This window comes from Charadrius vociferus, unplaced genomic scaffold, assembly GCF_000708025.1.
Source record: "Charadrius vociferus isolate BGI_N301 unplaced genomic scaffold, ASM70802v2 scaffold450, whole genome shotgun sequence".
In the NCBI taxonomy this organism is placed as follows: domain Eukaryota; kingdom Metazoa; phylum Chordata; class Aves; order Charadriiformes; family Charadriidae; genus Charadrius; species Charadrius vociferus.
The window spans coordinates 1,979,616-1,992,810 of NW_009646931.1; positions in this window are offsets into that span (position 1 = coordinate 1,979,616).

A 13,195-nucleotide genomic window follows, 5' to 3' on the forward strand; every position below is an offset into this window, starting at 1 on the left:
AGGGAAAGCTAACCTTAGAGTGTTTCCAGTAGCAGTAAATCCATAAGCATTACTGAACAGAACATGGCTAATTGCTGAAATTTTATTCTTCAAAGATACCAGGCTGCAACATTTCAATGCCTTCCTAAAATACTGCTTTTTTTATATGAAACAAATTGCTAAGTTCTAGATGAATTTGTAAATAATTTCCTGGCAAATGAAAGCTATTAATTTGACAAAAAAATATTGGTGATGGTGGACATCTCCTATGCAGTAAACTAGAGGAAACTAAAGGTGTTGAGGACCTCCTAAAAGGCATTCAGGTCTGCACAGACTCAGGCTGTTACAGTGGTATCCTGAATCTTATGTCCTCATGGATGAACTGTGTTCCAGAGTAACCAAAGAGATCAGTGATTAAAAGATCCAGTTCCCTCTCTGGTATATGTGGCAAATACCCATGTGGCCTACTGGAATATCAAACAAAGGCTAGCCTGGGCAGTGGGAATCGTGACTAGAGTTTCCAAAGTTATTATAACCAAGTTCAACCAACATTTGTATATTTTTATCACTTGGTGTTAAAATGGTGTGCTCATATTACTGTGATATTTAATGTTGGGTGTTTTTTTCCTAAAGGGTACAAAAACTCTAATTTTCTAGCAAAAATACTGTTTTCAAATATGAAGAGATATAAAATGAGACCTTATCCCTTATTCATGAGAGACAGATGTTATTTTTGGCTGCACAGTTTAATGAATACCATATTATGCTCTTTTTAACCTTACACCAGAAATAACATACTTCTAGCATTCATGAACTTCAAGCCATTATCAGTGAAAGCTTCTATTAACTTCCACAACTCTTCTCAGTTCTCATTGCAAAAGCTTTAAGCTGTCAGCTACAGTCCCTATTATGGAAGGATTTATTTTTTTTTACCCATCAAAAGATATTCATGCAAAAGATATAATCCTTCAGCTAGCTGAGGTTGAAAACACAGTAAAATTTTCCTGCTGTCTTCTTTATGGTATTGAATTTACACATTTGATGCCTTGCTGTATGTGTATGTGTGTTTTGTTTTCTGGCCTTCTAAAAACCAAAGCACTGAAACTCTTTTAAAAACACTATTACACTTCTGTTGATTTTCACTGATTTAGAGAAATGCCTGCCAGTAAGTATGAGCTGAAATTAATTATAATCAGTACAAAATCTCCAAGCTGAACTGGGATGCTGACAAAAATGCAACCAGAAAATGAATAAAATGTTTCTTGGGAAGCAGAGATCCATTTCACCAGCCAGTAACTACAATGAAAAATAAACCCCTGCATACAAACAGGTATTATTAGGATTTCATTTTTGTGTAGATAACTTTCTTCATGGAGTAAAGGCTGTGTCTCATTCAAACTGCTTGATTTAAGCCAACTACAAAAGATTTTGCAATGCCTGCATGGCACTGCAGTCATTGTGCCACATTTGTGTCACTGTGTGCAATAGGATTTTTCCCACTACATCTAACACAATGTATTGAAACAAATGAAGCTGTTCTAAGAAAGACTCTTAAAATCTAAAGTCTTGGACATCTGTCTCAGCTTCATATATGAGAATACAGCAAGGTATCTCCCAAAGAGGTAAGCAGAAAACAATCCTGAGGTCATGATTCCTGGGCCTCAAGTACAAACCAAGCTCAGGAGTTAGAGCATAGAGAAGGAAGATACCTTTAAAGTCTACCACATGCTCAGGCTGTATAAACAGCTTCCTTTTGAAGGTAGGTGTAAAAGCATTCAAATTACTGCCTCTGTCCTCGTGGCCACAAGAAGCCATTCCAGCAATTGCAGTTCTTAGCTACAAAACCCCGCTGCTCTGGGCTTTACATAGGAACTCACCAATGAGAGTGCTGAAGTCAAAAGCTGATCCAAAAGCTTTACTAAGGAAATATCAAGCTGACGAGAGACAACAAGAAACAAGAGCAACACAGTATTAAACCAAAACAACAAATTTATGAGCAAAACATGCCTCATATTGCACAACTGGGCGGAGGGAAAACAGAGCAGCACTTCCATGGCAGCAGGGGAAGACAAATTTCTGGCACTGCAATTCACCTCATGATTAGCCTGGCTACAGCATCAGTCAGGAAGTCACACAGCAAAGTGGATGTGATCAGAGCAGACCGCATGTCATTACTTTCCCACAGAAGCTGACACACTCTCTGTTGAGATAACAGAAAAGTGCCCAACAACACACTTCTCCCAGGGCAAATGGAGTGTCTAGCTATGTGAGGCACATGACAAGAGCCATCTGCAAGGACTCACTGCAGTCCAGTAAGAGCCTCAATTTACACAGGCAGAAGAAGTGCAGGACATACCATGTTTCTCCTGGGCATCTTAATGTTCTTTCATTTATTTTTTTTCTCAAAAAAAGAATGGCCATGACTCAAGGCAAAAGTTCTTCCAGCTCTGTATGTTTTATCTAGCGGTAGCCTGGCAATCTAGCAAAGTAAATGACAGAAGTAATATCAGTAATTATTTGCACTTGCCATATTGTCAGTGTGAAAAAGGAGTCAAATGTGAAGTATTACTTAGCCTTAGGGAGTGCACATACTTAGCATAATTGACTGGCAAAAGAACTACCCCTGAATGCACAAGTGAAACCCAGCAAGAGAAAGTAATGTATTATTGGCAGTAACAAACAGAGCTCAGTGGTTAAAGCTGTAGTAAAGTGACTTTAATGCAGCTGAACAGAAGACAATTTACGGTGTTTAGACTACACCACCAGTGCTGGCACTGACAAATACTCCAAGCAGGCCAAAAAAACACTCAAAACTTTTGGGTCAATTTAAATATGTCTGCACATGCACATGAATAGCTGTGAATGTTTTATTATCATTCCTTCCCTTACTTTTTAATATTTCATACATGGTATAATTCACCCTCCTGACCACTGACCTGGAAATTTAAATAATAAAATGCCTCAAAATGCTTTGAAGTTGTAGATGTCAATGAAAAGTGCTCATAAAATGCCTTCAACTTTTATTATTGTTTGTACCCTTTTATCTCAAAAATCATCAAATTGCCTTTTTCAGATGTCTTGAGACTTCCTTGTGTTTCCTGCACTCAGCTGTTGATGGCCAAGTTTTATTAAAAAAAAAAATTTAACAGTTCCATTAAAATTAGATAAAAGTCAGAAATACAGGGTTAGGGTATGCTGATACAGAAAGGTTTTACTCTTGTAAAAGGGAAAACTAACACATTTCTGTGGAACAACACTGCCAAGAAAGAGCAAGATACTGAACAGAGATTGTTCCTTCACAGTGCTGATTTGCATCAGACGAGCATTTGTCCCCAGTATTTTTTCCTATTAAATATTTTCCTTCCATTGAAGTGTTCAGAATGTTTGAGGGAAAAATGCAAGGTGTGGGAGCCAAAACACCGTCTGGAGAGCTGGCAGTTCCTTAAACCATTTCATCACACTGTCTCCACTTGGGAGACTTGGGATAAAATTCTTCCCTGGTTGACTGAGCTGATGCAAGGATCAATCTAACACTATTTTAAGTATTTTCAAAATAGCAAGTTCCATACAGATTACAGTCCTGCAGAAATCCAGTTCCTGGATCTGTAGCTTTTATTCCTTAGGTTATATTATGTAAATAGTCTAACAGAGGTGCTGCACAACCTTAGATGGCTGCTTATCAGCAAGCCCTGTAGTGTTATGGCAATACCTTGTTATAAACCACCAGGACCCCTATTTCATCGACAACAGGCTGTAATGGATGGGAGAACAGCTTCAGAACAGACAGATTCTGCACATAGTTAAGCACTTAATTCTCAGTCATTTCAGGAAAATGGAAATTATGTCTACATGGCAAAACTAAGAATGAGGTAGAGATGCCCAAGTTAGAGCCAAACATGCCAGCATGTATCCACAGAACGGGGCAAAGCTGTGCAGAAACAGTATCTTGCACCCTCAAACCAGACACCAGCTCAGCACAGCACGAGCATGGCACTGACTAGACTTGCCTTGAGACTCATAGCTAAAAGACAATGCATCAGAGCAGCCATGTTGCTTCTCTTGCAAAGTTTCCTTAGTTGCGGGATACTTTTTTCACTGCCTGAGGCACTCAAAAGCTTCTGCAAATACTTCCCAACATCTCTACGCGGATTCACATACCCAGGTTTTACCCCAGGAGTAGTTCCAGGGCCTCCACTAATGCCACTCCTTGAATTTAAGTCAGCCAAATAGCCAAGTGTTTCACTGATGCAAAACAGCTGGGCCCATGCCTAAGGCAGGAAGAAGAGGTAAGGATGGAAGATACCAGACAAAAAGGAGAAAGCCAAGTCAGTTTTAGGATCTGATAGGAATTGTGGACTGCGTAACTTAGCCACCTGCATCTTTGGAGAACTATATTTTAAGCCCAGAAGCTGTCCTTGATGGATGGACCGATATTCTAGCTGGAAACTCATCCTGCAACAGCAGTTTTGTACCTTCCCTTGGTGGCTGTCTTTTTTGTTCCACACATCTAACAAACTCTCCCCGCTCAATTTGTATTTTCATTCCTATTTCATCCATAACTACTTCTACCATCCTCCTAGACTAACATGAATAATGATGTTGCTTCTCCTTGTAAGATTGTTTTGATGTGAAATAGTCAGGTCCCATGTTCCCATCAGTCATCTCTTCATTACATATTCTCACTTCTTTCCACATAGGTCTTCATTTCCAAAACATCTATCACATTTGCTGCTCTCCTCTGATCTCTCTCCAGCTTGTCTGGGTCTTTTTTACAACATGTTGCCCAGAACTGCACACAGTACTACAAATCATGTGTTGACTACAGCAAGCTAAGAACACTTGCCTCACACATAATACCCTTGGTAGTTCAATGAAATACAATAGTAGATATTTTTCCCATTAGCGCTGCACTGTTTACCAAGTCATACTGAAATCACCATTGACTATAATCCCCAGATACTTCTGCATGGCTTAAATACATGTCCTAAAAGATTTCCCACATTCTATATTTATTCTTTCTTATGTGAAACATGCTATATTTGCATTTGAAACGTCACTCAATTGACTTCAGTCTTTTTCTACAGTTATCACTCACATAGTATTTTTAAGCTCTATTCTCTGAAACATTTATGACTCTTCTGACTACTTTTATGAAAAGCTAATAATGAAGGTTCTGAGAAACACTGAATCCCCCTCAAGTACAGGCTCCTCACACATCAGCATGCCCTGGCAATGAATAAATAGCAATTACTGACTATATTTGTTTAAACTAACCTTAGTCAGAAAAGTCTAGAGTCTCATTATGGCAGCTACACCTCCACCACATTCCTGAGCTTTTCAGAGGAAAACTTCACACAACCGAAAAAAACAGTATGGGCATTGCATTTCTTTCCTTCATTATGATAACCACCAAACACATAGTTCAGCTTGTTGTGAGTCATTTGTAACAAACCCACATTACCTTGTCTTCATTGTCTCTGTTAAGATTTCCCTCTGGTCTCTGTGACTGTAGCAATTAAGGACATCAGTGGGTGAGAATTAACACTTAGGAGATTTCTTTCTTCTGCCCAAGCCAACAAGAAGTGCATTAATTAAGCCGATGCAGTCTTCTTTCTTTTGATCTCTTTCAGTACCAGAGGTAACATGTGTAAAACTACCTCTGTATCTCTACACTGCACTCCAGTCCGGAACACACAGTACAGATGCAGAACACAGAATAAAGCAGATTTCTTGCAATCACTGATGGGTAACTGAGCATCTCATTACAGTGGGGGGAAAAAAGACATCCCCCTTTATACATCAAATATCCTATGTGGGGAAAAATAAGACTACAATTAAACACAGCTCCTCTCTCCTCCCATTATGACCTCCACCAAGTTAAAAGTCACCACAAAACGAGGAACTTTTGGAAAGCATTTATAGTGTTTCATTCTGTATCTGCCAGCAGAGGGGTCCAGCAAAGGCAGACTTCAGAGAGCAGCAGCTTCTGAAGCACTTGTTGTGTTCATCAATTCTCATTTATTTCTGGCAGAGAAGGCTAACTATGAAACCATGATGAAGAAATGGGAACAGTTCTGCATGCCACATAAAAATGAAACATACGAGAAATATCCGCTTAAAAAAGAGTGTAGAAAGAAGGCCAACCTATAGAAGAGTTTGAGGCTGATGTAAACTTGAAGAACAAATTTCTGCGATAGACAAATGAAAAGGACAAAGGATAACAAGCTGGGTCCATAATACAAACCAGATTGTCACTAAGATCAAAGTCAGACACTCTAAGAGACAGATGATTGAAACTTTTGACAAACAACCCTTTACAAAGCAGTTATGATTTGCAATGTAAATGAAACCACCCACTCTGGAATGAGGTGGACATGGCTATTGTACAATAGACATGACGAACAATCAAAGACACTACAGCTGAACAGAGTCTGCACATCAAATTAAATGAGTATGCTTGGGCTTTTCCATGACAGAAAACAAGGTGACTAAGAAGCTGCACGGCCTCACCAGGGTTTATGGTTTTCCATATCAGACAGGCATATGCTACTAAAGATTAGGCAATATGCTGCCAACATCTTCAAAGAAAGAAAGCACCGAGACTCTTGTTTTCTCCAAGAAGATGTCAGACAGGCAGAATATTGGCCATTAGAGACAAAAGAGCCCCAGGATACAAAAAAACTCTGACAAACTAACTGTTTTTTTTTAAAACTAGCAGTGCTGGTAATGCATGCACGAGCTACTTGCATACATGCAAACTTGAAAGCAGGTCTAGCAGAACGTGTCCCTGCCCAGGGCAGAGGGGTTGAAACTAGATGATCTTTAAGGTCCTCTGCAACCCAAACCACACCATGACTCTATGAAGAACCTAAGCCTGTTTACAGGACGCTGTTTATACAGGCCAGTAAGAGTGAAAAAGACTGAATTAATCCACTATAATGGTCTGACAATGCCATCCAAGGGCTGCATCAAGATTAAGTTTGCTAAAAGAAATATGGGAGTGAGACCGGAAATCAGTAACCCAAAAGGAAGTACTAGAGTAGTTAATACTCAGCTGATGAATGAAATTATGGGACTATTCAAAGCACACCTCTTTTCAGACCTTCCAAAAGAAGAGTCTTTTGGATCAAAGAATAATAGAAACTATGCTAGAACATGTAACTTCCTCAAACATGCTTTGAATAGCAGGAAAAGGGACCTCTGGGCATTACAGCTTCTATCAGAGAACCCCAAACCCCACCTCAGATGTGATTCTTTCTTTCCTGTTGCCACCTCTTCCCTGCCTACCCCGCTCTTGCCTACTATCTTCTTCAAATCCTTTTTCCCTTTGCTATGTCTCTTTTTTTACCCATTTCCCTCAGAGAAGTGTGGTTTAGAGAGCCCACAGTGTGTCTTAGGAAGCACTGGTGTGATCCAATGTCTTCAGAGGAAGTTAAAAGCAGTGTTCAGTGAACAGGCTGATGCTAGTAAGTTTGCGAAGTTTTGTAGTGACTGTAGCTTTTTTCCTCTGAGAGACAGAAACTCAGAGTCTGTGTTTGCTACTTCTACTGCTCTTTTCTGCATCTTTGGTCTGCTTATCTTGCTTTGCTTTCGGAAACAGAATCAGATTTTAACAACAGCAGCAATATTAGGTCCGGCCACAGAACCCAACTCATGTCTTCTTTTTCACAAAATGGAAAGGTATTGACTGTTGCATCTGAGACACTACTGAACAGAAGCTTTCCTTTGATAAACTAAACCCTCCACGATTTAAGGGAAAAAGAATCTCATTGAAACAAAGCTTTCTCTTACTTCCCAAATGATCTAGCTGCTTCCTTTTTCCCTGTTATCTTTTAAAGTTCAAAAATTTTGAGAGGCTCTAAGTAAATTGAAATCTCAAAGCCTTCAGAACACTATATATAGTGCCAAGGCAATCACTTGGGTGACTCCAGGTCTACCAGCTCTCTCAGAATTAACACAGGACACTGTAATGACTAATTAAACAAGTTATTAACAAATTAAGTTCTTAATTTGGTCTTAAGTATTTGCAATAGCCTTCTACTAATGCACTTGCTCAGGTGTGCACCCTATACTATGATACAGTATCTTCAGGCCTGGGCTTCATGGTCTTCAGGCATTTCTACCCTCAGCAATGAAAGACAGAACTGTTGTTGATCCGCACTAGCATGGCCTGCAGTGAAGTGTAGCACCAGTTACGAGAGCTCAGTCCAACCACCCCAGGATGATGCTGCTCCTGCGGTAACCAGCCCCAACTTTCTGCAGCACCACACTGACATGCTAGAGCTGGTTCATATCAACCCACTGCTGTATCTCAGTAGTTATGCTTCATCGGATTCTGTCCCAGCGTTGGTTGGCTCTTGGGTGTCTCTGCAGTAGCTGCAGATCTCTGCAGGGCAATATGAACAAGATGTACGAAGCTCTTGCATATACCTGGTATTACCAGCTTAAGCCACTGAGAAAAAAAATCTTATCCTTTGCAAACACCAAGAGAGGAGAAAATGTGGGCATTTACTGACTGAATCATCACGATTTCTACACACAAGGCTCAGTTCTGCTATGCCTCTACTGTGAATAAGTTGGAATTTTTTGTAATCAAAGACTGATTCTCTGAGGCTGTTCTTGTTTTATACTGTCCTTTAGTTCTGATTCTGTATTTCTTTTGTGGTAGTTTTACCCCTTGTAACAAAGGGAACTGCTCAGAGTGCAGAATCCTTATCTCCTTTTTATTATAAAATTGTATTTCAAAGCATTCATCGACTTCTGACTATTAGAACAATGGATATTTTCAATATTACTGCTCTGCCATCTTCTTTTGCCAGTATCATTACAAATATAAAGTCAAAAGACCTCCTTTCTACATACTCCAAAACCATCTGGAACTAGGCCTCAGAATTAGGACGTCAAAACTACAGCACATTGCAAAGCTCTGGCTGTCAGCATTCTGCAATACAAGCAACATTTTGCTGTCACGTATACTGGCTCCATCTTAAAACTACACTTTCTGACAACCAAGGCTGAAATTTAATGTACAAAAACATGTTATTAAATCAGTGTATTGCTTTTTTACATACATCTTCTATAGAAATAAGGTATAAATGCTGTAGCCAAGTTATCTCCTGAACTTCCCTCCAAAGTATCTCGTCTATTGCCATGGATTAGTAGTCCAGAGGTTGTTACGGACAGCTTTATGTTTGTTTCTAAAGACTGGAATGGATACAGATCCTAATCAAAACCTCAATGAAATTTATGAGATTCTTTCTTTTCCTCCAGTATTTCTGGAGCAGTGTCATTACTGAGGCTTTTATGCTAAGATTTCATCTTTACACAATAGGCCAACAAAAAATCTGCTGCAAAAGAGTACAATTCTCATGATTTTATGTTGGCAACAAAGATTTAAAACATTCCTTAACATCACAGTAACCACTGACCGTGTGATGCTAGGGTGTCAGTATGTATCTTTGTTGGTCAGGTTGAGTTTCCACAAACCTGACATCCACATTTTCCAATCTTGTAAATCCTACATCTTTTAAAAATAAAAATAAAAAAATAATTAAGGGAAACTGCAGTTCAAGAAAAAACATTAGCAAAATAGTTCATGCAACTGTTCCTCTGATGCACTTCAACCTACTGAAGCAAGGTTTAGATAGCTATCACGTGCAACTTTAGGAAATAAATCTAAATGGCAACTCAATAAATACATTGCATTATGAGTTGTACCATAAACTCTAAACTATTGGAAGTTTGGGTTTTGAATGGAAAACATTCCACTGATGCTTTACAGATGAATAAGTAAGTGTATTTCTAAATAAATAATCCTCCAGATGTTACATAAAGATTAACTGGACTAACATGGGAGATGGATGAGTGAGTCAGTGAAGATTTCAGATGCTGCATAGAACATGACAGAGACAAGTATCCACGTTGTGCAACCTAAAAAAATAGTTACCTGACTAGTGCTGCGTTTTACTTAAGAATTCAGTAAAAGACACAAGAATTTCTGTAACATACTTCAGAATGGCCAAAACCAAAATCATTCATCTATTCTCTATTTTCTGTCATCTGTGTTATGACTGTTGGACTCACTGTTGTACCAGAGACAAAAAGACCAACAGGAAAGATATATATACTCATTTTGGAAAACAGCAGAATCATTTCAAGTTTTAGTCATGAATCTTTATGTGGTTACTTTGTTGGTATGCTGACAGTGAGAAGAGCAGAAAGAAGACATCACCTTCACTTCTTGATCATATTTGGTTTATGCTATATATTTTATATTATGGCATTCATTCAAGGCTTATACTGGCTGCTTGAAGTGGTCAGGAAATAACTAATTTCCCCTTTTATTACAAAATTTGACATCTATACTCTTTTCCCTTCATTCTTCCAAATATTGGAGAACAGACACATAAAAAAAAATATAGACAAAGCATTTCAATATGCTAGTCGTACTGATGTTATTCTCTTACCAGATCTAAATTCGGTACAGGGTGTGTGCTTTGTGGTCTTTGATAGATTGAGGCACATGGAGTAAAAGTTCTTCTGGACTAACCACCTCAGATGTGGTTCCCCAACCCTGCTGAAGACAGGACTCAGTGATGCAACCAAACTCTTTTTTCTGTTCTGCATTCATATGTTCCTGTGTCTGAGGATAATGAAAGACTGTATTACATGCTGACTTCATGATGGTCAAACAATCTTGTTCAAATAAAGAAAATGTTTAATTTCACAATTCTACTAATTTCACTGCAATGAAACCCCCAAGGATATATCCCTTAGAGCTACTGCTCCCCATGTAAAGAGCCTGGGAAGGAAGAGCATGTTAGGCTGAGCCAGTTCACTCTTGTGAAGCACCTTCATCATCTGTCCTTCACAGGTAGGACCAGCCTCTGGGGACAGCAAGCGTTGAGGACACTTCAGAAGCAACCAGAGTAACCCAGCACTGAGTCAAGCCAACAAGCTTCTGTTCAAGGTCCACAAGTTCCTCCCAGGCTTTTTCCTAATACTTTTTTACAGTTTGGTAAATGACTAAGGAAGACATACAGCTCCCTCTGTCAGTTCCCGACTTATTAATCAGCCTAAAGTTTGCTACAGCACAGCAGACAGAGAAGGAAAGGGGAATTGTCAGAGGAGAGTAAAACCAAGGAAGATACTACTATTTTCTTCTATATTTTTTTCTTATACATCTTTGTCTGGAAAAGTAAAGAGCCAGAAGATACACAGCAGTGAAAAAAAAATCTCCACCCCATCTCCTCCATCTTAAAGGTTCTCAATGGATGGAAAGGAATCTCTAGTTTGGATTTAAAAAAAGTCTTAGAGTACAAGGAATTACACAGAAGAGGATTAACAGTGGATACCCCATGAATGTTAACATTTATAGAGGCATAAATGGGTGCATGGTTTATTCTGAAAATATGCTCTCAGTTCCCAACAGTGCATGGACCAAGAAAAGCAATACCAAGGTGGCAATACTAGAATGTGAAACAAGGTCCTTCTGATCCACCAAGCCTGAGAAAGACTAGTGAGGCTTATAAGGAAGCTGGCAACCAAAAAGAGTGCCAGATGAAAACCAATGCTGTTAAATGCAATAATGCAAAATGAAAAAAAAGAGTTAAATGTAGTGAAAACAGAAAACAATATCAAAAAACCCTAGTGGCTATGGTGCAAAGCAGAACCTGATGGTGCAAAACCCATTCTGAATAATAATGCCTAATAAATAAGCAGTTTATTAGATTTAGAAAAATCAAGTGCTGGTGGAACTATACAAGTTATGTCAGGGGAGGTTTAGACTGGATATTAGGAAACATTTTTTCACTGAAAGAGTTATTAAACATTGGAATAGGCTGCCCAGGGAGGTGGTGGATTCACCATCCCTGGAGGTGTTTAAAAAAAGGGTGGATGGGGTACTTAGGGACATGGTTTAGAGGTGGTTTTGTCCGGGTTGATGGTTGGACTTCATGATCTTAAAGGTCCCTTCCAACCCTATCAATTCTATGATCCTATACAGCTTCTTAGAAACCACAGTAGTCTAAGCACCTCTCAATACCTATTGCATCAGCCAGTGCAGCTATAATCTGAACATCGTGCTCAGCTTCACAAATAGCATTCACCCAACTGAAGAAAATATTAGCAGGCATAAAAAGAAGGAGTGAAATAATACCAAGTACATTGTAACGCTGTTACATTTTGATATGACATGCTCCCACCCGGAGTACCGTCTCACAGACTATCTCTTTGACTCAAAAAGACACTCAGGCCTTTTATAGCCCTGGACTGCAGCTAATGAGACCCAAGTGACCTGGTTAACAAAACAAGTCAGACAGTTCACTGCCCTCAAGTCTGACGTATCCTCACATATTCCTTCCTTATTTGGGGTTGGAAGGTCTCAGACTGAAAGTCCTGTACTATCCATTACATCACATCTACAAGCCTTAAAATTGTTTCTAGAAAATGTTCCTCCCAGTACTGTTTCAAAGCATTTAACTGAATACTGCTTTGCATTAAGCTAAACTTCTGATGCATTTAGTCATTTTTTAACATCCTGCCCTGAAAAATACATGCTGCAAATTGGCAGCATTTTTCAGTTTGGAAGTAGAGATGATAATGCCAGCAGTTCCACTTGGCACGTCAGATCTCTCAGTCAGGAAGTCTGTGTTCACTACTGAAACAGCAGTGAAGATGCTGTCTACCAAGTGCTCTTGGGATCTCCAATTCCCCTTTCATCCATGGACCCCCAAAAGCCTAGGAAAGTGGGAGTACAGCCCAAGAGTGCCAGCAGAACTGCCTGATCCAACCTGGGCAGAAGACTTTGCATTGAGCATGATGTAGTCAAACAGGATGTACCCTTACCACCAATACAAGTGACCAGGGCACAAACAGGGGAGGGGGAAACTGGCCTGCAAGTGTCCCAAGACGTCCACCCACAGGACAACCCTACCACCTCTCGTGCTGTACCCCAGATTAGCCCATGCCTGATCCAAGAGCAAGTCAGCTGCAACTCACTTGGAGTCCTGTATGTGGCCACGTACCAGTACAACATGTTAGAGCCCAGCGGGCAGTGTCAGTGGGTTAGTTCACAGACCTCAGCGCAGCGAGGGTAAGGGGAGGGTCTGCACAGCCCTGTCCACCCTCTGTGTGCGCCTTCTCTGTTCAGCCGAGGATACTCTGTGTGTACCTCAGTATGGCTCACGCCTGCTGGCTCCGGCACCACAGGCACACC